Below are 21,375 nucleotides of genomic sequence, written 5' to 3'. Positions count from 1 at the left end.
TTTATAAAGTGCTTCAAATATACCACATATGCTCCAAGCCAACTTACCGTTAGTGTAAGGTCATTGCAGAGCTTTGGGCTTTAACTATACTTATAGCACTGCTGGGAATCTAATTTAATTGAGAAGTATTCTAATTTGGGTTACATTTTTTTCCTAATTTAATTCCTCATGCCTTGTATTTTCACATAGTTGTTAGTGTATAAATTATTAATCGAGTCACTTTGTTTGATTATATTCTTTCTGGCATTGCTCATCAGTGCTAACATGCTTAAATGTTGGTCTCGGCGGTTGCTGAAAGCAAGTTAAATGGGAGGGGCACACCCCCGTCGACCCAAATCGAATCCAAGTGCCGCTTTGTTCAGGTGGCTCCGGAACCCGGGGCTCTGCACCTCGTGTCTGGCCACTTCTGCCTGCTGGTTTCAGTGCCGCCATCTCTCCGTCTCTTCGGAGGGTCTAAAGCCGGGGAGGAGTCTGGGATGCCCTCGGAGGCTGTCAGCTTTCTTGTGCTGCACGCCTCTTGCTCCGCTCATCAGGACCAGTGCAATGCAGGGTGATCTGTGGACTTGGGCCAACCTGCAGATGCTCACAGGTACACGGCAGATATTGAGAGTAAGCTTTCAGAAATTCTGGTAGCAATTTGATGGAGTTATTTCATGTTTGTTCCATAAAACCAGAAAAAGGGTTTGAATTTTTTTGTTTTTCGCTTTTTCATTTCAGTTTCCTAGTAACTTCATTGTGTTTGACGAAAGCGTCAGCCCGTGACTAGCTGGAAAAAGGAAACACAGTACCTGGTCCTTCCTCGAAGATGAAGAGGCAGCGATCTAGATGAGAAGGCACACCTGGCGAAAGGCTATCCCAGCGTGTAACGGAAAGGAGCCAGCAAAGAGGAAGGCACGGTCATCTAGCTCCACACGCTTCATAAACACAACTTGAGCTAAGGTTACCAACTGCCTGGAAGCATCTATGTGCAGATGAGGAGTATTTGTCTCTATGAAGTTTCCTGTAGCTTGTGACTCTGCCTTAGGCTTGGAGTGGGGTGGGGGTTGGTTTTCTGTCCAGGAACTTTGTCCTAGAGAATATAGTAAACTGACCTTGTAAGAACTTCCACAATTGTCTCTTGATGGCCCTTTTGTTTCCATCTTGGCCCACAATCTCTCCTCCACACTGTTGTCAAGATAGCAGTCTTAGCAAAATGCAGCTTTATCTTGTTACCCTGATGCATAAAATCCACCAGGGACTTTCCATCATCCACAGGATGAGTTTCAAATTCTTTAGCCTCCTGTCCCAGGTCCTCTATGATGTGGTCCTGGTTTATCTCTCTAGCCCCTGCACTTTAGGAAGCTTTTCCCTCCTGTCCTCCTCCTTACCCCTCCTTCTTTGAAGGGCCATCTCAAATGTCACCTTATCTGTGAGGCTTTTTATAAACGGTCCCCTCACTCACTCCCTGTAGAATTGACCCCTTTCCCTTGTATGCTGTCTACTGCACTTTCTGGAACTTCACCGGACTTCTTGAGTGAGGATTTGGAAATCAAATTAACCAAAACCGGAAGATCTGGCTGTTTACTTCTTAAATCGAGGGTTGGGCGTTGGGTGCTTCTTTCTGGTGCAGTTTGTGGGGAGGCACAGCGGACACTGATCTCCACGAAGCTCTGGAGGACACTACAGCTGTGTCCGGGGCAGTTCCCCAGCACGGACCGCCCCGTGGTTCTGGGGGAGAGCAGGTGAGGATGGCCCGCTCTGGCCTCAGCTGCGCCCTGGCCTGGGGCACTGGTTAAGGAAAGCACTGTTACCCAGCTGGGTAATCAGGTTATGATTTAGCTCACCAAACTAGTCGTTTAGCTGTTTGCCGAATGACATTCTAAAACACCCAGTGGGTGTGGACTAGTATTTACTTTTATAACACACTCTGGTTACCTAACTTTCGTGCGCTCTCTTTTCAGGCTCAGAAGCTGTGCGCGAGGTTCCCTGCGGTTCAGTTCACTGCAATGCTGTGTGTGTGAAGAGGGAAAGGCCTGCCGGGCTCTTGTTCTACGGTAGTTGAGTAGGCATTTGGTTAGACACTGTCTGATATACGGCAACACGCAAATCAGTATTTGCATCTGTGTATTTAAAAATTTTTTTAGCTTTTTATTTTATATTGGAATACAGTTGATTAACAGTGTTGTTAGTTTCAGTTGTACAACAAAGTGATTCAGTTATACATATACATGTTTCTATTCTTTTAAGGGTTCCGTGTGGCTCAGATGGTAAAGTGTCTGCCTGCAATGCGGGAGACCCGGGTTCAATCCCTGGGTTGGGAAGGTCTCCTGGAGAAGGAAATGGCACCCCACTCCAGTACTCTTGCCTGGAAAATCCCATGGACGGAGGAGCCTGGTAGGCTACAGTCCATGGGGTCGCAAAGAGTCGAACAGGACTGAGTGACTTCCCTTTCACTTCACTTTCATTCTTTTTAAAATTCTTTTCCTAATTAGGTTTTTATATAATATTGAACAGACTTCCCTACGCCATACAGTAGGTCCTAATTGGTTATCCGTTTTAAACATAGCAATGTGTACATGTCAATCTCAAACTCCTTAACTATCCCCACCCACCCTGCTTTTCCCCTAGTAACCATAAGTTCTCTCAGTCTGTGAGTCTTGTTTCTGTTTTGTAAAAGAGTTTATTTGTATCACTTGTTTCTTAGATGTCATAGGATATATCTCTCTTTGTCTGACTGACTTCACTCAATACCACAATCTGTAGGTCCACCCCTGCTGCTGCAGGTGGCATTATTTCATTCTTTTTCATGGCTGAGTAATACTCCCTTCTGTCTGTGCCACATACTCACCCACTCTTCTATCGATGGGCGTGTAGTTGCTTCCATGTCGTGGCTGGTATAGACAGTACTGCAGTGGACACTGCATGCATTCTTTTGGACCATCTGGATTTAAATATCTGGATTTAACAGACCTTTGCTTATTCAAAATCCAATCGATTATTTATTAATAATGTGACTACCATTTATTAATAACTTGCTTACCATTGATGCCAGAATATATTGTTTGTTCAAGTTGAAAGTTGAATTAACTTTATATACCATGCAAATTGCAGAGATTTTCAGTTGGATATTAGATGGACATTAGCAACTGTCTGGTCCAATCTCTTGATTTTTTTTTTTAATGAAGATTCTGAGTCCCATAAAGGTGAAGTGGGTTGTCTGAAAGAATCATATCTATATATTGGCTGAGCTATACCTGGAACCCTCATGATAAATATTTGGGTTAAATTATTTGGTAAAAATATATTTCCTGAACAAGTACCAGGATATATGTCTTAACCAAGGTAATCCTCTGATGTGTAAATTTCTTAATGAGAAAAGTCTTTCAGAAGTATCATATTTGTAACACATTAAACAGAGAACCTTCACTGAAAAGACTGAGTCTGTCCTGGACTGTCCAGTTTGTCTTTCCCATGGAATAAACAGCGCAGAAGGAAGATGCCTGTGATCTCAGGGTTGGTGTTTTGTCTTTGGTGTGATTTCCTGGCTCTGTTCAGCTGCCTCTTACCACCAGCTCTTCTCTGCCGGCAACCTAGACTGACATAGACCGACTTAAGCTGCCAAGTTCCAGTGGGCGTTTGAGTGTTTGCCCTTGCCTAGAGGTTGAAGAGTTTGGAAAAAGAAAACAAAAGGGTGAAACCTGAACATTTAACAGGAAGGGCAAGCGTCCACCTCCGTTTACGTGCCCCCTTCCCGTTGAGTGGAGTTCTCACCAGAAAGGGGCCATTTGCTCATGAAATACGTGTCTTAGTCCCAGCTCCCCAACCCCCAGGCCTTGCTTTGCATCTGGTTGTGGCCACCTCACTAGTCTTCACCAGTGGAATGTGAGCAGCAGCGATACATTATTTTCAAGTCAGCATTTTCCCTTCTGCTAGCTGAGCGCCCTAGACCATTGGTCCCCAACCTCTTTGGCCCCAGGGACCAGTTTCATGAAAGAGAGTTTTTCCACAGACCGGCGGCGTTGGGGCAGGACTTGGGATGATTCAGGCGTGCTATGTCTCCTGCACACTTTGTCTCTTTTACTGTTATATTAGCTCTACTTCAGATTACCCGGCATGAGACCCTGCAGGGTGGGGACCCCTGCCCTGGGGGAACCCAGTGATTAAAGGAACCTAGGTCCCTAAAGCACCACCTGGAGAAGATTGGCCTGTTAATTAGAAAAAAATCTCAGGCTTCTACATGAAAAAAACAAAAACAAGAAACCTTCAAATGTGTTTGAGTCTTTACACATTTTGAGTTTGTTACAGCAGCCAATACTCCTCTCAATAACACAGAGCCTCAAGTTCTTAAGAATCTTGTTTCCACTCTGAAGTTAGACGTTCACCTAAAAATTAGTTACCTGTATTTTTACGAAATGTTTAATTTAATTGAGCACTCCAAGTGTTCAGAGAGGTCTCAATTTTCCCGGAGAGATTAATAAAGCAAAACGGATTGAGACAGTTGATGAAGCATCTAATAAGCGAATTACTTACTTGTCTAAATTTTGCTGATATCATGCTGTTCACTTCTAAATAAGTTCACTTTAAAATTTGATATTCTTTTATAGATGTGAAGAATGTTGTTCTTTGAATATAGACTGTAATTTTTACATGTTATGCTCATTTTATGGTTGTATTTATTTATACTTCACTTCTTTCCTAAGAGTTTGCAATGACATAAAAAGAGACAGAAACAAGGTTAATAAAATAGAAAAAAAAGCTATAGCAAAACAGACAGGAAAGTATGCTAACTTCCAGTGTTCAAGTGGCTGCTGTGATTGAGTTTGGACCTTACGTCTAAAAGCTTCTTGTCAGGCTGGATAAGAGGGAAGCCTGATAATTTACAAATCAGCCATCAGAAAGAAGGAAGTGGATTCATCTCTCAGAGCAGGCAAAGCTTTCTCTGGGACCCAAGGCTCAAAGAAACAGTTCTTAGTGTTTTCTTGCGGTGGAGTCAGACCTACCAGGGAAAATAATCACAATGGACTTTTTAACTCTCCTTAATTTTGTGAAATGAATTCTTAACGATGCTACTGAAAAGGGCAGAGACTGTACGGCTAAGTAATTTGTTGCCGGCTAAGTAATTTGTTGCTGTTCAGTCGCTCAGTCGTGCCTGACTCTTTGCGACACCATGGACCACAGCACGCCAGGCCTCCCTGTCCTTCAACATCTTCCAGAGTTTGCTCAAACTCATGACCACTAAGTCGGTGATGCCATCCAACCATCTCATCCTCTGTCATCCCCTTCTCCTCCTGCCTTCAATCTTTCACAGCATCAGGGTCTTTTCTAATGAGTTGGCTCTTTGCATCAGGTGGCCAAAGTATTGGATTTCAGCTTCAGTATCAGTCCTTCCAATGAATATTCAGGGTTGATTTTCTTTAGGATGGACTGGTTGGATCTCCTTGCATTCCAAGGGGCTCTCAAGAGTCTTCTCCAACACCACAGCTCAAAAGCATAATTTCTTCGGCACTCAGCTTTCTTTATAGTTCAATTCTCACACCCATACATGACTACTGGAAAAACCATAGCTTTGACTAGATGGACCTTTGTTGGCAAAGTAATGTCTCTGTTTTTTAATATGCTGTCTAGGTTGATCATAACTTTTCTTCCAAGGAGCAAGCGTCTTTTAATTTTGTGGTTGCAGTCACCATCTGCAGTGATTTTGGAGCCCAAGAAAATACAGTCTGACACTGTTTCCACTGTTTCCCCATTGATTTGCTATGATGTAATGGGACCAGATGTCATGTTCTTAGCTTTTTGAATGTTGAGTTTTAACCCAGCTTTTTCACTCTCCTGTTTCACTTTCATCAAGAGGCTCTTTAGTTCTTCGCTTTCTGCCATGAGGGTGGTGTCATCTGCATATCTGAGGTTATTGATACTTGTCCTGGCAATCTTGATTCCAGCTTGTGCTTCATCCAGCCTGGCATTTCACATGATGTACTCTACATATAAGTTAAATAAACAGAATGACAACATACAGCCTTGATGTACTCCTTTCCCAATTTGGAACCAGTCTGTTGTTCCATGTCCAGTTCTAACTATTGCTTCTTGACCTGCATGCAGGTTTCTCAGGAGGCAGGTCAGGTGGTCTGGTATTTCTATCTCTTGAAGAATTTTCCAGTTTGTTGTGATCCATATAGTCAAAAGCTGTAGTGTAGTCAGTGAAGCAGAAGGTGATGTTTTTCTGGAATTTACTTGCTTTTTTGATGACCCAATGGATGTTGGCAATTTGATCTCTGGTTCCTTTGCTTTTTCTAAATCCAGATTGAACACCTCAGAGTTCTTGGTTCACATACTATTGAAGCTTAGCTTGCAGAATTTTAAATATCACTTTGCTAGCATGTGAAATGAATGCAGTTGTATGATAGTTTGAACATTCTTTGGCATTGCCTTTCTTTTAGATTGGAATGAAAACTGACCTTTTCCTGTCCTGTGGCCACTGTGGAGTTTTACAAATTTGCTGGCATTTGTGGGCAGCACTTTAACAGCATCATCTTTTGGAATTTGAAATAGCTCAGCTGGGATTCCATCACCTCCACCACTAGCTTTGTAGTGATGCTTCCTAAGGTTGATTTGACTTTGCACTCCAAGATGTCTAGCTCTAGGTGTGTGATAACACCATTGTGGTTATCCGGGTCATTAAGATCTTTTTTATATAGTTCTTCTGCATATTCTTGCCACCTTTTCTCAATATCTTCTGTTTCTGTTAGGTCCATACTGTTTCTGTCCTTTATTGTGCCCATCTTTGCATGAGGGAATGGTCTTGATTCCTGTTTCCTGTACAATGTCACGAACCTCCGTCCATAGTTCATCAGGCACTGTGTCTATCAGATATAGTCCCTTAAATCTATTTCTCACTTTCACTGTATATTCATAAGGGATTTGATTCAGGTCAGACCTGAATGGTCTAGTGGTCTTCTCCACTTTCAAGGCTATGGTTTTTCCAGTGGTCATATATGGATGTGAGAGTTGGACTATAAAGAAAGCTGGGTGCAGAAGAATTGATGCTTTTGAACTGTGGTGTTGGAGAAGACTCTTGAGAGTCCCTTGGACTGCAAGGAGATCCAACCAGTCCATCCTAAAGGAGATCAGTTCTGGGTGTTCATTGGAAGGACTGATATTGAAGCTGAAACTCCAATACTTTGGCCACCTGATGTGAAGAGCTGACTCATTTGAAAAGACCCTGATGCTGGGAAACATTGAGGGCAGGAGGAGAAGGGGACAACAGAGGATGAGATGGTTGGATGGCATCACCAACTCAATGGACATGGGTTTGGGTGGACTCCGGGAGTTGGTGATGGACAGGGAGGCCTGGCGTGCTGTGGTCCACGGGGTCACAAAGAGTCGGACATGACTGAGCGGCTGGACTGAACTTGCGTGACGTGTTCCCTTGGTATCTCCAATTTTCTTGAAGACATCTCTAGTCTTTCCTATTCTATTGTTTAGCTCTATTTTTTTGAGTTGATCACGTAGGAAGGTTTTCTTATCTCACCTAGATGTTCTTTGGAACTCTTAATGCAGATGGTTTATATCTTTCCTTATCTCCTTTGCCTTTCACGTCTCTTCTTTTCTCAGCTATTTGTAAGGCCTCCTCAGACAACCATTTTACCTTTTTGCATTTCTTTTTCTCGGGGATGGACTTGATCACTGCCTCCTGTACAATGTCAAGAACCTGCATCCATAGTTCCTCAGGCATGTTGTCTATCAGATCTAGTCCCTTGAATCTATTTCTCACTTCCACTGTATAATCATAAGAGATTTGATTTAGGTCATACCTGCATGGTCTAGTGGTCTTCCTCACTTTCTTCAATTTAAGTCTGAATTTGGCAATAAGAAGTTCATGATCTGAGCCACAGTCAGCTCCCAGTCTTGTTTTCCCTGACTGTATAGAGCTTCTCCATCTTTGGCTGCAAAGAATATAATCGAACTGATTTTGGTGTTGACCATTTGGTGATGTCCATGTGTAGAGTCTTCTCTTGTGTTGTTGAAAGAGGGTGTTTGCTATGACCAGTGCGTTCTCTTGGCAAAATTCTGTTAGCCTTTGCCCTGCTTCATTTTGTACTCTAAACCCAAACTTGCCTTTTACTCCAGCAACCTCTTGACTTCCTGCTTTTGCATTCCAGTCCCCTATGATGAAAAGGACATCTTTTTTTGGTGTTAGTTCTAGAGGGTCTTGTAAGTCTTCATAGAACTGTTCAACTTCAACTTCCTCAGCATTACTGGTCAGGGAATAGACTTGGATTCCCATGATAGTGAATGGTGTGCCTTGAAAATGGACAGAGATCAATGTGTCATTTTTGAGATTGTATCGAAGTACTGCGTTTCAGACTCTTTTCTTGACTACAATGGTTATTCCATTTCTTCTAAAGGATTCTTACCCACAGTAGTAGATATAATGGACATCTGAATTAAATTCACCCATTCCCATCCATTTTAGTTCACTGATTCCTAAAATGTCAGGGTTCACTCTCCCCACCGCCTGTTTGACCACTTCCAAGTACCCTGATTCATGGACCTGACATTCCAGGTTCCTATGCAATATCGCTCTTTACAGCATTGGACTTTACTTCTATCACCAGTCACATCCACGACTGGGTGTTGTTTTCACTTTGGCTCCGTCCCTTCATTCTTTCTGGAGTTATTTCTCCACTGATCTCCAGTAGCATATTGGGCACCTACTGACCTGAGGAGTCCATCTTTCAGTGTCCTATCTTTTTGCCTTTTCATTCTGTTCATGGGGTCCTCAAGGCAAGAATGCTGAGGTGGTTTGCCATTCCCTTCTCCAGTGGCCCACATTCTGTCAGACCTCTCCACCATGACCCGCCTGTCTTGGGAGATCCTACACATCATGGCTTGGAGTTTTTAGTTAGACCCAGCTGTGGTCCATGTAATCAGTTTGGTTAGATTTCTGTGGCTGTGGTTTTCATTCTTTCTGCCCTCGGATGGATGAGGATAAGACGCTTGTGGAAGCTCTGATGGGAGGAATTGGCTGTGGGGAAAACTGGGTGTTGCTCTGGTGGGCAAGGCCATGCTCAGGAAATCTTTAATCCACTTTCTGCTGATCAGCTGTGCTGTGTTCCCTCCCTGATGGTAGGGGTAGTGGTGTAATGGCAACCTCCTTCAAAAGGACTTAGCCCAGCCGTGGCTCACAGCACTGTGTGGTCAGTGCCCATGACCCATGGCAGGCCACTGTTGACTCACATCTCCATTGGAGACTCCTGGATGCTCACAGGCAAGTCTGGCTCAGTGTCTTGTAATCACTACCAAATTGCTGGTTTGATTCTAAAAGTATTTTGAACAAGTTATGCCATTCAGGTATAACCTAAATCAAATACCTTATGATTATACAGTGGAAGTGAGAAATAGATTTAAGGGCCTAGATCTGATAGATAAAGTGCCTGATGAACTATGGATGGAGGTTGGTGACATTGTACAGGAGACAGGGATCAAGACCATCCCCATGGAAAAAAGCAAAATGGCTGTCTGGGGAGGCCTTATAAATAGCTGTGAAAAAAAGAGAGGTGAAACGCAAAGGAGAAAAGGAAAGATATAAGCATCTGAATGCAGAGTTCCAAAGAATAGTAAGGAGAGATAAGAAAGCCTTCCTCAGTCATCAGTGCAAGGAAATAGAGGAAAAGAACAGAATGGGGAAGACTAGAGATCTCTTCAAGAAAATTAGAGATACCAAGGGAACATTTCATGCAAAGATGGGCTCAATAAAGCACAGAAATGGTGTGGACATAACAGAAGCAGAAGATATTAAGAAGAGGTGGCAAGAATACACAGAAAAACTGTACAAAAAAGATCTTCATGACCCAGATAATCACGATGGTGTGATCACTCACCTAGAGCCAGACATCCTGGAATGTGAAGTCAAGTGGGCCTTAGAAAGCATCACTATGAACAAAACTAGTAGAGGTGATGGCATTGGAGTTGAGCTACTTCAAATCCTGAAAGATGATGCTGTGAAAGTGCTGCACTCAATATGCCAGCAAATTTGGAAAACTCAGCAGTGGTCACAGGACTGGAAAAGGTCAGTTTTCATTCCAATCCCCAAAGAAAGGCAATGCCAAAAATGCTCAAACTACTGCACAATTGCACTCATCTCACATGCTAGTAAAGTAATGCTCAAAATTCTCCAAGCCAGGCTTCAGGAACACGTGAACTGTGAACTTCCTGATGTTCAAGCTGGTTTTAGAAAAGGCAGAGGAAACAGAGATCAAATTGTCAACATCCTCTGGATCATGGTTAAAAGCAAGAGAGTTCCAGAAAAACATCTATTTCTGCTTTCTTGACTATGCCAAAGCCTTTGACTGTGTGGATCACAATAAACTGTGGAAAATTCTGAAAGAGATGGGAATACCAGACCACCTAACCTGCCTCTTGAGAAACCTATATGCAGGTCAGGAAGCAACAGTTAGAACTGGACATGGAACAGACTGGTTCCAAATAGGAAAACGAGTATGTCAAGGCTGTATATTGTCACCCTGCTTATTTAACTTCTATGCAGAGTACATCATGAGAAATGCTGGGCTGGAAGAAGCACAAGCTGGAATCAAGATTGCCGGGAGAATTGTCAATAACCTCAGATATGCAGATGACACCACCCTTATAGCAGAAAGTGAAGAGGAACTCAAAAGCCTCTTGATGAAAGTGAAAGAGGAGAGTGAAAAAGTTGGCTTAAAGCTCAACATTCAGAAAATGAAGATCATGGCATCTGGTCCCATCACTTCACGGGAAATAGATGGGGAAACAGTGGAAACAGTGTCAGACTTTATTTTTTGGGCTCCAAAATCACTGCAGATGGTGACTGCAGCCATGAAATTAAAAGACACTTACTCCTTGGAAGGAAAGTTATGACCAACCTAGATAGCATATTAAAGAGCAGACACATTACTTTGCCAACAAAGGTCTTTCTAGTCAAGGCTATGGTTTTTCCAGTAGTCATGTATGAATGTGAGAGTTGGACTGTGAAGAAGGCTGAGCACCGACGAATTGATGCTTTTGAACTGTGGTGTTGGAGAAGAGTCTTGAGAGTCCCTTGGACTGCAAGGAGATCCAACCAGTCCATCCTAAAGGGGATCAACCCTGGGATTTCTTTGGAAGGAATTATGCTGAAGCTGAAACTCCAATACTTTGGCCACTTCAAGCAAAGAGTTGACTCATTGGAAAAGACTCTGATGCTGGGAGGAATTGGGGGCAGGAGGAGAAGGGGACGACAGAGCATAGATGGTTGGATGGCATCACGGACTCGATGGACATGAGTCTGAGTGAACTCCGGGAGTTGGTGATGGACAGGGAAGCCTGGCGTGCTGCGATTCATGGGGTCACAAAGAGTCGGACACGACTGAGCGACTGAACTGAACTGATGCCATTAGTCAAAGGGAACTAGTATTTGAAGGTGATTGTTCTATCTTCTGGTAGGAGGTTTGGTTTCCTCAATGTATGAACTGTGGATTTCTCAAAAACGGAGGGTTCTTAGGTTTGGATTTCTCAGGAAGTACCCCTTTTCTGTAGCACAAGCCACGGTTACTAGACGTTTTAAGTTACAGGTTTTTCTCAACTTGGGTTTCGTGTGGCCACAGAATGTGAGCAGCTGCAGACTGTCTCGGTTTTTAGATGAGAAGACGGAGCCCAGACTGGGCGCACAGCCAGTAAATACAGAGGGTGCTTCTCCTCCGTGACCGTGGCCTCCCTTAACTTTCCGGTGAATACTATTCAGTGCAATACAATAAGCTTTTATTAAGCATCAGTGATCAACGGACCAGACAACCCCCTAAATAGTTCTGAGTTCCTTCGAAGTTTTGTTTCTTCCTGTATTATATTAAACCCTGGTTGTTTCCATAAAATACAGATAGACAATATAAAACAAAATCAAAGTGAAAATATTGAAGTAAAATGATTAAAATATTAACCTCTGATAGACTGATGTTATGTTTCAGATGGATGACACTGTATATTATCCTTCCTTCCCTCTGATTTAAAAGCACTTAACATGGCCTTAAAGCTCATTAAACTGGGTGCTGAATCAGACCTTGCGTGTTAGAACTTTATTCTTATTATTTATTTAGTGCCATCAGGGGAGTTGGTTCTCAGTGGGAATTTATAGCTCTGAAAGGATAAAGCCTTTTCTTCAGTTTTCTAAAAGGACAAGTACCATCCAGCCAATAGTTCTCTCCCCAAAGTAATCAGTGATGAGGGGGGAAAATACTAGGAAGTCTCTCATACAAATTTTCCAGATGAATAATCTCACAATTTCAGAATGTCTTTGTAAGTTTATATTGGCTTGATCTGGTATGTGCTGCCTTATAGGAACAAAAGAGCTTGTAAGATTTTATTAGTTAAGGAAGAAAAGAAGATGACATTCACTTATTCTTTCTTACCAATAAAATTTAGAATTTTTTTTTTTTTTTTTGCTGTTCCACATGGTTTGCAGGATCTCGGTTCCCTGACTAGGAATGGAAGCTAGGTCAAGGCAGCGGAAGTCCTATCCAGTAAGCCAATAGGGAACTCTCCAGAATGTCTTCACGTTTGAAGTTAGCCCCATTTATTGCAAATTCTCCCTTGCTTTAAAATAGGAATGTTCTTTTATTTAAAATGTGAAAAATACTTTATGTTGGCCATTGCCTTTTGAAATATGTTTTATTATTAGTACGCAATTTTTATAGTATTTTTGATCTTTTAAAATATTTAGGGGAATATGCGTTTCTCTTTGTTCATCAAAAAGTGGTTACTTGTTTTCTGGCTTTTGTTTTTCTTAATAGAAAGTTGGCCAGAATTTGGCTAAGTTAACTAAAAACACCTCCATTAGAACGTAAGAGTAACAGATGGATAGCCTCTTTGGCCCTGGCTGCCTTTCAATATGCGTGCTTAACTATCAGAGACTTGTCATGAAGTCTAAGAACTTTTCGCTGCAAAACCAAGCTTTCAGTTGTGTCTACAATGGCACAGGCTAGTGACATAGACGCAGTTTTGAGACGCGGTAAAGCCACTGTGATGGACGCTTGTGAGGCGTGGAAGGCAGGCTCACACTCACGTATGCTTTGGATCCCTTGCTCTTCATGTGAATCCTTTGGGAAATGCTGCCTGAAGTTCAAGCTTAAAAGCAGAAACACTGGTGATTCAGTAAAGTACATAGAGATCCTGGGCTGGGCTGAGGACTTCAGACTCATTTGTGTATTATGCCAATTGCAAAGGCTGCACTAAAGGGGAGGGATTAATGCCTGTTAATTGGTGCTAACAGGTTCCATCCTCTTCTACCACTGATTCACGTAGTGAGGGAGAAAGGAAGAGGACCAAGGGCTCACTTCCCTGAGGAAATACCTGTGGGTTCATGATTTGGGCTTATTTCACATGGTGCATTTTTAAATCCATTTTATTATATTCTTTTTTTTTGATCCATGTAGTTTAAACAGGAGTAAACATACAGTAAAAATCACCCAAAATTTGTCATTTAACGATAACACTATTAACATTTTACTCATTTAACACTGTTAATATATGCTTTATGCACATACCATTGAAAAAGCTTTCTTTCAAAAATTGTACCGTGTTATATATGCCATTTAAAATATATTATTCATTTAACCTCATAACTTTTCTCCATGTCAGTAAATATACTACTAAAACACTAATGGCATTGTCTTCCATCAGTCACCACTGTGCCATCATTTATTTAACAAAACCTTTGGTTTTTGGACATTTAAGCTGTATCAGGTTTTTTTTCACTATAATAAAAAATGCTGTGATAAGCATCTGTACATATACACAGTTTTGTCCAATTAGCTCTTAAGATGAATTGCTAGAAACAGAGTTGTTATGTGAAAGGTAAACAACTCTAAATTTAAAGTTTCTGGTGCATATGAAAACTTGCTTGCAGAATATGTATCCATTTTTATACTTGTGGACATATGAAACACTCTTTTTCTCCAAACTTGAAAATACCATTGTCCCTCCAATCTTTGCTAACTTGAAAGAACATACAGATTTCGGTTTTAATTGCTGTTCTTAGATTACTAAAGATCAAATAAGCTGAAATTTTCTTCACATGTTTTTGGCATTTTCTGTTTTTTTAATTGCCTATTTATGTTAAATGAATCTAGTTTTCTTTTTCTTAGTGATTTTAAACCATTCTTTGATACTAAGGGAAGAAACTCTTCATCTGTCATATCTCTTGCAAATATTTTTTTTCTAAATTTTCCATTTTACTTTTAACTTTGGCTAATGATGATTTTTGAAATGTAGGTTTAAAAACTGTAGTTATACCTTTCATTTGTATAATTTCTCAGATTTTATTTTATATAAGACTATATTTGACTTGCAGTGCTGTGTTAGTTTCAGATGTACAGCATATAATTTACCCATTTGTTGTTGATCAGTCACTAAGTGACTCTTGGTGACCCCACTGGTAAAGAATCCGGCTGCCAGTGCAGGAAACACAAGAGACCCAGGTTCGATTCTTGGGTTGGGAAGATCCCCTAGAGTAGGAAATGACAACCACTCAATATTCTGGCTTGGGAAAGCCTATATCTGAGGAGCCTGGCAGGCCACAGTCCATGGGGTCATAAAGAGCTGGACACGACAAGCTACTGAACACAGAGCACTCACGGACTGCAGCACGCCAGGCTCCTTTGTTGCCCACGATCTCCCCAAGTTTGCTCAGATTCATGTCCACTGGGTCAGTGATGCTATCTAACCATCTCATCCTCTGCCGCTCCCTTTTCCTTCAGCCTTCAACCTTTCCCAGCATCAGGGTTTTTCCCAGTGAGTCAGCTCTTCACATCAGGTGGCCAAAGTATTGGAGTTTCAGCTTCAGCATCAGTCCTTCCAACGAATATTCAGGGTTGATTTCCTTTAGGATGGCCTGGTTTGATCTCCTTGCAGCCCAAGGGACTCTCAAGAGTCTTCTCCAGCCCCACAGTTCAGAATCATCAGTTCTTCAGCACTCAGCCTTCTTTACGTTCCTACTCTCACACCCATATATGACTGCTGGAAAAGCCATAGCTTTGACTATACTAACCTTTGCCAGCACAGTGATGTCTCTGCTTTGTAATGTGCTGTCTAGGTTGGTCATAGTTTTCCTTCCAAGGAGCAAGCATCTTTTAATTTCATGGCTGCAGTCACTAACCACGGTGATTTTGGAGCCCAAGAAAATAAAATCTGTCACCGCTTCCACTTTTTCCCCATCTATTTGCCATGAAGTAATGGGACCAGAGGCCATGATCCTAGGTTTTTGAACGTTGAGTTTCAAGACAGCTTTTTCACTCTCCTCTGTCACTGTCCTCAGGAGGCTCTTTAATTCCTCTTCACTTTCTGCCATTAGAGCGGTATCATCTGCATATCTGAGGTTGTTGGTATGTCTCCCAGCAGTCTTGATTCCAGCTTGTGATTCATCCAGCCGGGCATTTTACATGATGTACTCTGCATATAAGTTAAATAAGCAGGGTGACAATATACAGCTTGTGGTAATCCTTTGAACCAGTCCATTGTTCCATGTAAGGTTCTAACTGTTGCTTCTTGACCGGCTTACAGGTTTCTCAGAGACATGTAAGGTGGTCTGGTATTCTCTTTAAGAATTTCCCATAGTTTGTTGTGATCCACACAGTCAAAAGCTTTAGTGTAGTCGATGAACCTGAAGTAGATGTTTTTTGGGAACTCCCTTGCTTTCTCCATGATCCAATGAGTGTTGGCAATTTGATCTCTGGTTTCTCTGCCTTTTTGTACCCAGCTTGAACATCTGGAAGTTCCCAGTTGATATGCTGCTAAAGCCTAGATTTTAGGACTTTGAACATAACCTTGTTAGCATGTGAAATGAGTGCAATTGTATAGTAGTTTGAGCATTCTTTGGAAATGCTTTTCTTTGAGATTGGAATGAAAACTGCCCTTTTCCATTCCTGTGGCCACTGTTGAGTTTTCCAAATTTGCTGGCATATTGAGTGCAGCACTTTCACAGCATCATCTTTTAGGATTTGAAATAGCTCAGCTGGAATTCTATCACCTCCACTAGCTTTGTTGGTATTAATTCTCCTAAGGCCCACTTGATTTGATTTATCCATAGATATATGTCTATCCATTCTTTTTGAATCTTTTCTCATATAGGTTATTGCAGAATATTGAGTATTTATACCTTTCAGCTTTTAAAGTAATTTATTTTTTGGCTTCTACTTTGAGTGTCATGCTTGAAAGCTCTTACCCATCCTAGCATTGAGAAACATTTAATGGTTTTAAGTTCTATATTTAACCTTTAAATTATTATGACATATTTCACATAGACACTGACATGAAAAATAATATGAGAGGCAATATATGTGGTCAATCAGCTTCTGAGCCTGATTGCATGGATGTTTTGAATAAGTCTACACATTCTTTGACCTTCTTCCTTTCTAAAAGTGTGGGTCTAATTTCATTCCCCTGGAGTACAGGATGAACTTGAGGGCCCATTTCTAATGGGTCGATGTTGTATCAGTGATGGAGTGTGTCTTCTGACATTAGGTTATAAATGACATTGAGGCTTCTCTCTCCCTACCTTTCTCATTTATTTTGCTTGGGGGGAAGTGAGCTGTCTTGCCATGGATTCACGCCGTCAACTCCATGAAGATGTCCATGTGATTGGGAGCTGAGGCCCTCGACCAGCAACCAGTGGGGAAAGCAATGAAGGCCTCAAGTCAGCAGGTACAAGGGTAGAAACAGAAGTGATCCTCCAGCCCCATGGAGCCTTCAGATGTAGCCAGCCCCAGGGGACCTGTTGGTACAACATCACGAGAGTCCCTGAGGAGGACTGATCTAGACTGCTCCTGGACTTCTGGCTCTCAGAATCTGTATGAGAGAAGAGATGTTAGTTGTTGAAGACTGCTAAGTTTGGGAGTAATTTGTTGTGTAGCAACAGATGCCGTACGATAGGCACGAATCTTCATGGCATGAGATTTTTGTGCCTTAATTCCTTATTTTAAAGTGGAGTCATAATGGAATTTTCTTTGTAAGATAAATCTGAGGTTAAGGACATTAGTACTTATAACAGTGTGGCACCTATAAGAGTGCCTGGTGTGTAATAAGCTAAACGTTTTGCTATTTAGAGTAAATACCCGTATATGCCACCCAGCTTAAGAATAAAATGTAACTGATAGAACTGAGCATCCAGTTTTGTTCCTCCTCAAAAAGAATATAAGTAACTATCCAAACACCTGGAACTACCCTTGGTCATACAGTGGCACAAAGATGCAGAATAATTTTTTCCCCAATGGATAACCAGTCTTCTCAGCACAATTTGATTAAATCATACTTCCTTTTCCCATTGATTTCAAGATGAGTATTTTCTTTAAACTGATGTGCAATTGCTTTACCATGTTGTGTTACTTTCTGCTGTATAGCAACTTTAATCAGCTGTACCCCCTCCCTGCCCTCCCCATCTCACCCCCTGCGTCATCAGAGAGCACTGAGCTGGGCTCCTGTGTTGCACAGCAAGTCCTCACTAGCCACCTATTTCACACAGGGGGGTGTATATATGTCAGAGTCGCTCTCCTAATTTGTTCCACCCGCCTGTCTTCCCCCATGTTCAACTTGTCCCTTCTCTCTATGTAAAGATCACTATTTTAACGCACTAAATGCTCACAGATACTGCTGTCTGTTTGGAGGTTTCTATTTTGCACCGTTGAATCATCTACTCTACCATCAGTAACATGCTGTTTTAGTTGTTACGGCTTCACGGCATGTTCTGATGCTGATGGTACAAGTTCCTCCAGATTCCTGGGCAGGCAGACTCCCAGATGGATTGCTGCAATCTCTGCTTCCTAGTATTCGTGCCCTTGGTTATTCTCCTTTGCTTGAGTGTGGAATCTATGGGCTCTCTGGTGAATAAAACGTGATAGAGGTAATGGCACTTCACTTCTGCTTACATGAAGATTGTGGCTTCTGTCTTGGATATTTTCTTGTTTACTCACTTGCTCTGAGAGAAGCCAGCTGCCTCATTATGAGCTGCCCTATGGAGATGGCCCATGGCAACGACCTGAGTGAGGTCTCCTGACAACGACAGGTGAGGAACTGAGGGGTTCAGTCCGGGACAGCGTCAGTTCAGTTCAGTTCAGCCCCTCAGTCGTGTCTGACTCTTTGTGACCCTGTGGACCGCAGCACACCAGGCCTCCCTGTCCATCACCAGCTCCCTGAGCTTGCTCAAACTCATGTCCATTGAGCTGATGATGCCATCCAACCGTCTCATCCTCTGTTGTCCCCTTCTCCTCCTGCCCTCAATGTTTCCCAGCATCAGGGTCTTTTCAAATGAGTTAGTTCTTTGCATCAGGTGGCCAAAGTGTTGGAGTTTCAGCTTCAGCATCAGTTCTTCCAATGAACATCCAGGACTGATCTCCTTTAGGATGGACTGGTTGGATCTCCTTGCAGTCCAAGGGACTCTCAAGAGTCTTCTCCAACACCACGGTTCAAAAGCATCCATTCTTTGGCGCTCAGCTCTCTTTATAGTCCAACTCTCACATCCATACATGACCACTGGAAAAAGCATAGCCTTGACTAGACGGACCTTTGTTGGCAAAGTAGTGTTTCTGCTTTTTAATATGCTGTCTAGGTTGGTCATAGCTTAGGAGGAACCAAATCCTACCAACAACCACATATGTAGGCGGGAAGAGGATCCTAACCGCTGGGGCCATGAGAGGAAATGACAGTCCCAGCTGAGAGCTTGCTTGCAACTTTGAGAGAGAACTTGAGCCAGAGGCATCTAGCCTGACTGCTTTGGATTGCTGATTCACAGGCGCTAAAATAGAGCGTTTGTTCTTTTAAGCTGCTAAACTTTGGGCTAATTTTTTTTACACAGCAATAGACAGCGAACACAATTATTCTTTTCATTTTTTTCCCTTCTTTCTCATTTATCCTTTCACAAGAACATCACTATGCTTAATCCAAAAATTTTAGAGGAGTTTGATTGGAACTGTAATATTTCTAAATCATTTGGGGAATCAAGTGATACCTCATGTAATGAGTTTCTTGATAGAAACATATGCCATTAAAATTACATAAGACTTCCTTTACATTACTCAAAAATTTAGAGTTTTCTTGATACACATTTCTTTTCTAAATTTAAAAATTTTACTTATTTGGTTATTTGGCTGTGGCAGGTCTTAGTTTCGGCATGTGGAATCTAGTTCCCCAACCAGGGACTGAACACAGGCCCCCTGCATTGGGAGTGCAGAGCCTTAGCCACTCGACCCCCAGGGAAGTCCCTATACGTATTTCCTATTAACTTCATTATTGTTGTTGTTGTTCAGTTAAGTCGTGTCCAGCTCTTTGTGACCACATGGACTGCAGCACACCAAGCTCCCCGGTCTTTCACTGTCTCCTGGAATCTGCTCGAACTCATGTCCATCAAGTTGGTGATGCTCTTCAGCCATCTCATCCTCTGTCAGCCCCTTCTCCTCCTGCCCTCAATCTTTCCCAGCATTAGAGTCTTTTCCAATGAGTCAGCTCTTCGCATCAGGTGGCCAAAGTATTAGAGCTTCAGCTTCAGCATCAGTCCTTCCAACGAACATTCAGGGTTTATTTCTTTTAGGATGCAATGGCTTGATATGCTTCCTGTCCAGGGACTCTCAAGAGTCTTCTCCAACACCACAGTTCAAAAGCATCCATTCTTTGGCACTCAGGCTTCTCTATGGTCCAACTCTCACATCTGTACATGACTGGAAAAACCATAGCTTCGACTAGATGGATCTTCGTTGACAAAGTGATATCTCTACTTTTTATTATGCTGTCTAGGTTGGTCATAGCTTTTCTTCCAAGGAGCAAGCAATTTTTAATTCACCATGCATAGTGAATTTGGAGCCCAAGAAAATAAAATCTGCTACAGTTTCCATTGTTTCCCTATTTGCTATGAAGAGATGCATACCATGATCTTAGTTCTTCTGAATATTCAGTTTTAAGCCAGCTTTTTCACTCTCCTCTTTCATGCTCATCAGGAGGCTCTTTAATTCTTCTTCACTTTCTGCTATTAGAATAGCATCATATACATATCTGAGACTGTTGATATTTCTCCCAGCAAGCTTGATTCCAGCTTGCGAGTCATCCAGCCCAGAATTTTGCATGATGTACTCTGCATGTAAGTCAAATAAATGGGGGACAGTATACAGCCTTGATGTACGTCTTTCCCAATTTTGAACCAGGCAGTTGTTCCATGTCTTGTTCTGTCGCTTCTGGACTTGCATATGGATTTCTCAGGAGACAGGTAAGGTGTTCTGCGGTCCCAATCTCTTGAATTTTCCACAGTGTGTTGCAATCTACATAGTCAAAGGCTTTAGCATAATCAGTGAAGCAGAAGTAGATGTTTTTCTGGAATTTTCTTGATTTTTCTATGATCCAGTGGAAGCTGGCAATTTGATCTCTGGTTCCTCTGCCTTTTCTAAATCCAGCTTGAGCATCTGGAAGTTCTTGGTTCATGTACTATTGAAGCCTGGCCTGAAGGATCTTGAGCATTACCTTGCTAGCGTGTGAAAAGAACACAGTTGTGTGGTAGTGTGAACATTCTTTGGTATTGCCTTTCTTTGGGATTGGAATAAATACTGACCTTTTCCAGTCCTGTGGCCACTGCTCAGTTCAGTTCAGTTGCTCAGTCGTGTTTGACTCTGTGATCCCATGAACTGCAGCACGCCAGGCCTCCCAGTCCATCACCAACTCCCGGAGTTCACTCAGACTCATGTCCATCGAGTCTGTGATGCCATCCAGGCATCTCATCCTCATTTGTCTCCTTCTCCTCCTGCGTCCAATCCTTCCCAGCATCAGAGCCTTTTCCAATGAGTCAACTCTAAGTTTTCTAAATTTGCTGACATATTGAGTGCAGCACTTTAACAGCACCATCTTTTAGGATTTTATTTTATTTTATTTATTTATTTATTTACTGGAGTCTCAGCTTTATTTTTTTATTTTCTTTCAAGGTCAAATATTTTTATTTTTATTTATTTATTTTTTTTTCTTTTCTTTTTTTTTTAATTTATTTGTTTATTTATTTTTTAAATTTTTACTTTACAATTCTGTATTGGTTTTGGCATACATTGACATGAATCCACCACAGGTGTACATGCGTTCCCAAACATGAACCCCCCTCCCCACAACATCTCTCTGGGTCATCCCCACGTACCAGCCCCAAGTGTGCCATATCCTGCATTGGACATAGACTGGCAATTCGATTCTTACATGATATTATACATGTTTCAATGCCATTCTCCCAAATCATCTCACCCTCTCCCTCTCCCACTGAGTCCAAAAGTCCGCTATACACATCTGTGTCTTTTTTGCTGTCCTGCATACAGGGTCATCATTGCCATCTTTCTAAATTCCATATATATGTGTTAGTATACTGTATTGGTGTTT

Source organism: Oryx dammah, unplaced genomic scaffold (genome assembly GCF_014754425.2).
Source record: "Oryx dammah isolate SB20612 unplaced genomic scaffold, SCBI_Odam_1.1 HiC_scaffold_2, whole genome shotgun sequence".
NCBI lineage: Eukaryota > Metazoa > Chordata > Mammalia > Artiodactyla > Bovidae > Oryx > Oryx dammah.
Note: the sequence above shows the minus strand (reverse complement) of the source record.